At 41.4% G+C, this 5079-nt stretch overlaps 1 long non-coding RNA gene across 1 annotated transcript; it reads right to left on the reverse strand.

Moving 5' to 3' along the window:
* LOC102293712 lies at window positions 1-2754 on the reverse strand. Its single transcript, XR_001336912.2, has 5 exons — window positions 2508-2754; window positions 1695-1843; window positions 1304-1587; window positions 1108-1213; window positions 1-1002 (listed from the first exon to the last, which is right to left on the reverse strand). It is a non-coding gene; the product is annotated as an uncharacterized LOC102293712 (long non-coding RNA).
* Between the last annotated feature and the right edge of the window lie 2325 nt (window positions 2755-5079).

Here is a 5079-nt window from a genome sequence, read left to right on the forward strand (position 1 = left end):
GCCAGACTCACTGGATCCTGTAAAGAGTATGAACGTTTTTCTGCAGCCAAGCAAGCTGTAAGTGTGTTTATATATCTGACTATGGACAACCAGTTTTTCACAGTGAATGTTTTATTATTATTATTATTATTAATATTAATTTGCTCACCGATTGTTTTTTTATACAACCCACTCACATCCAGTCGAATGTTTTCATTGTACAAATCTAATAATTAAGCACCAACCTGCTCACAGCGGCAGCATAAAAGTAGCCTTCATGACCTCAGATAAGCCACACATATCTGGTTTATTCAGCGACTCAAACAGAATGAGTGAAAGGAAACAACATGGCCATTCAGTGTGATAACGGGGGCACATGAATGAGGCTTTACTTGGATGGATGTGGAGCGCTCTCTCTCTCACACACACACATTCACACAGGCTTCCTTCATTGATTGCGAGCTGTTATTCACTACTGAAGAGGAAAACATCTCTCCCCTGCTTTTGTGCTTCTCTGCACTTAAATCTTACAGAGATTTCCCCGTGCGAGATAAGAACAGAACATCAAGTTCCCAGTGTCCCTCTCACTCAGATCTTTGCTGTCTCAAACTGTTATTGTGTTACAGTGCCCCCTTGTGATCGTTCTGTTTTTTCAAATTTCCTATGCTTCAAAAAGAGCTTGTGTTCACTAAAATTCAAGATCAATGAAACATTGTCATCGATATGAATTGAATACATTACTTTGAAATAAAAAAATAAATAGGGATTTTTTTCCCTCATTAGGCAGCATAATATGCTGTAAATACACATTATGGGACTTCTATGTGCTTGGTATTTTGAGGTAGTACTCTTAGTGACACCCTGAAAAGAATCAAATAAACATATGCATGGCAGGGGTTAGATTAAACTGCATCTGATGATTGTTTCAGCACTGCGGTGGTCACATCATAGACTTTCTTGTGCACTTGGGTTTAAGAGGAACCAGCAGGATGTCTGATGACCACTTGCACATGTTACTGTCACCTAGAGAAGAAGATACAGAAAACATTATTGATCATTAACACCGACATTTAAAAAAACAGTGTTAGGTGACTGAGATTGCATTTGTTGGTTCGATATGTTATTTACAGTTTGTTTCTTTGCCCATGTCAGTCACTGCATGTCCTCTGTGTCACTGTCTGTGGGGGTGGTGATTGTTGAAGCTTCAGAGCTCTCAGCAGAAAGTGACGGGGATCTGTGTGAGACGGGGGAAATGAACAGTTTCAGCACAGCATGCAGCTCCTGCTTTACTGTGTTTCCAGCTGTGCAACAGAAACATAATTACTTGGCTTCTTTTAGCAGCAGGTTGAGACAGTTCTCTCTCTCCTCCAAAGTCTTCTTCAGCCTGTCGGCTTCTCTCTGCTTGTCCGCGAGTTCGCTCTGAAGACGAAGGTGAGTTTCCTCGAGACTCTCACAAAAGGCCAGAGGGTGTTTGAGATACACAACGTTCCTTACATTCAGCCCCTGAGACAATATCTTTGAGAGCAACGTGTCCTCACCCTGCTTTCCTCCAGGCTGTCAAACGGACTCGGTGCTTCAACAAAACACAGAAAGCGTCTTGCAGCTTCACTGGGGAACCAAAGGGGTTTATGTACAGGTCAAAATTAAACACGATTCAGGTCACCCACTAGAGTAGTACTGAAAAAAAGTCACAACACATGCACACACACACACACCTTCTGAGGACTTCTTTGTGTAACACTAGGTTCTCCAAAAAGGTCTGCAGTCCAGCTTTCCTCCCTTCTAGAAACTCCTCGTCATAGCTGTTTTTGAGCCAGCGCTTAGGAGGCAGGGCTGGATGAAAGCTGGGGAAAAGCTCTTGAAGCTGCGTCAAGGGCAAAAACGGGAAACCAGAATCACTATGGCAACAATATTACATCAATGAGAGCCGAAAGCGTCGCTGAATCAAGGTGCCGCAAATGAAAGAACAGTTGCAGCAAGGTCTGCATGTGTATCGGACAAATGCATGAGGTAAAATGTCACTTTATAGGTTTTTCATTAGTCTGACTAATTTACTTTATGGGGGTGAGTTTGATAGCTTCACAGTATCACTCCACCTACAGCATACACCTGTAGGGGGAGTGCTGGTTCTATCCCTGTCATTAAATAGACTGGCTGTGAGCTGAACAGTCGCTGTGTTGTCCTTAATTCAAGTTATATTCTCCCCGATTCAAGGGTGCAACATGTGCGCCCAGCAAAGAGAGCGTACTGAACAAATCAGGCAGCAGATTGTTGCAGCCCTCAAACCAGTCCACATGCACATCCACATGCAGCTAAACCATCCTTTTACTGCATGTGGAAAAAATGTTGTTGGTTAAGACTGGCCGAGCAAAGTAATAATCACTGATACTCAAGTGCTGAAGCATTTGCCATATATAATCTACCCCCTCCAGCTTCTCCGGGCTCCTCACGGCACGTCATTTCACCACCATGAATGTATAGGCTGCTTTACTAATATGTAGCTGCTGAGGTGCACGATATCTTCTCACCTTGTCACTGAGCCTGCAGAAGTCCGTGTATCTTCTGAAGATCACCCAGTTGTCTCCCTGACTCCCCGCCACCAGGATTTTATAAACCTACAGAACACAGACGACTATATGACAAATAACAGACACACGTATTGGTTTGCACTGAGTGCCTTAGCAAGTTGACACTGTACGCGTGTATTTCAGGTGCACATAAGAGCAAGAGCAGCAGGATAGTACAACATGTATAAGGAACTGTAAATGCATCCTTTAAAAACAGCTGTAATGTCAATAAGATGATCTGTAATAAAGCATTTATAACACATTAAGAAAGTCTGGGTGGCGTATTTCACCCCTCTTCTCACAACAAACTGTAAACTGCAATATTATTCCTGTCACCGTTGTTCAGGTTTTCTCAGAGTGAGTGGATTCGTCTTGCTGTCTGGGTGTACGTCAGCATAGAACTGAATGAGATGTCATTACAAGCAATGCTGCTCAGGCAGCCGCATGCATATTATAAAATTAAACCTGAATCATTGATGACAAGTTCTTTATTTAGAAAGCCAACAGCTGCTCTCTCTTACTCTCTTGTTTTATTTCTTCAGTCCCTGATGACGACTTTCATCCGTGGTGCTAAGACAAAACCACGTCAGTCCAGCGTGGAATTCCCAAAGGTAGAGCGCCAACACAAAACTCCGGTAGCTGACAAATCTCGAATGAATCAATTTATTTGGCCGTTCTAACAGACATGCTGAAACAATCAGAGGATTGTTTTATTGTTTTATTGTTTTATTTCCTGTTCCAGCCCTTTCTTTCTCTTTTGCTAGACAAATTTTAAAATGATACGAGTTCCTCTGGTTCCACATAACGGTTTGCACATCTGCCTAATCTGACTGATCCTGAAAGGAGATGCAAAACCCAAATCCGATAAAAAGAAAATGTTCCAAACATGTGGCGTGGCCTGCTTTGGCGTTCCTTTGTGAAGGCAGCATGTTCAACTCACACCCTCAGCATCAGCAATTACAACTTTTGTAATTCACTCATTTTTTGCCCACACAGCTAAATCCTTTCCAAAAAAACAAATATTGTTTGAAATTTAGCCAACAGTGATGTTATTTATAAAAGTAAAAATCCAACAAACTTTTATTGCAGGCTTTTAAGGTCCTGCCCTTGTTAATGCAGTTTGCACAGTTTGTTCTTGGCTCTCTTGACTTGAACATGCGACTTTTACTTGTTTTATTATGCAGCTAACACACACACACACACATATAATATATATATGTGTGTAAGAATGTGCTTACTTAAAAATACATGATTGCACAATTTTGGAAACCCCTAAATCTGGGATCCTTTTTTTCTTTGGTTTTTCTTTTGTTTGTTTGTTTTTTTTACATCAGGATAAAGTTTGGCCTGTTGGCCTGAAAACAAGAGGCCTCCCTTTAAATTCCTACTGTGAACTTTGTCCTCTCCTCCATGATCTCATGGCCGAGCAGTGTCGAAGAAATGGGTCTCTCCATCCAGCTCTCCCCATAGCTTATTTCACCTCTGTGCTGTCTGGATGGCCCATCTGTCAGGCCTCCTCTTGGTCTCCCACAAGTCTCATCTACAGTAGGATCTACAGTGGGACCATCTCCTCTGCTTTTAGGAGGTGAGTGCTCACAGTTTGCAGATGAAGATATGTATGGGAGAAGCTCTTTTGCAACAAGGTTCAAGGTTCTCAAGGTTCAAGGTTCTTTATTTGTCACATGCATAGTTATACAAGTATAACACACAGTGAAATGTAGCCTGACACGCTCCTCGACATGTGCAAAATGGGGGGGGGGGGGGGGGGTGTAGAGGAAGAACATTATATATATAATATATATATATATATACATATTATATATATATATATATATATATATATATATATATATATATATATATATATATATAGTATATACATTATTACTAGGGTGAATGTGCAGTAGTAGCAGCAAGCAGGTGAATTCTGTACATTACTATGAATAGACATCTGACTATTTTACAGGATAGACAATATAAACATATTTAAAATTAAAGGAATTTGAAATGTACATTGTTCCAACAAGGCCTGCTCACGCTGACCCAGTCCACTGGAAAAGGTACTGGAGTAAAATGGAATAGCTGTCCGTGGTGGTCTTAGTGACGTACTGTGAACAAGGACACATGGTGAATTAGAATAAACACAGGGGGAACCACATGTACATGCACAGAGAGCATGGTAGTGTACTTACAGCGGATCAGTGCAAACACTTCCAGTGAGTCAGAGCGGGTGAAGGAACTACAGCACAGGGTTTTATAGAATCAAGCTTTGTTTCCCACCTGATCTGTGTAGGGATTGTCTCACTCCATACTCTTGCTGGCTCATCAAAAACACAGGGCAGTTTGTGTGACATTCACGTAAGCAGTATCATAGTACCTGATTTGTTGAAAGTCTGTTCTCGGTTTCAGATTACAGAGGGACACAGAGTCATGTGCTTTATGGTGTGTCTCATCCAACAGCACAAAAAGGGCGCATCCTGTTTCAGTAAATCCTAACAACGCACTTGTAAAAGGTCAAATTTATTACAAAAAA

The sequence above is a fragment of the Haplochromis burtoni genome, unplaced genomic scaffold (genome assembly GCF_018398535.1).
Source record: "Haplochromis burtoni strain Fernald_Lab_line unplaced genomic scaffold, NCSU_Asbu1 Contig_257, whole genome shotgun sequence".
NCBI classification, from domain to species: domain Eukaryota; kingdom Metazoa; phylum Chordata; class Actinopteri; order Cichliformes; family Cichlidae; genus Haplochromis; species Haplochromis burtoni.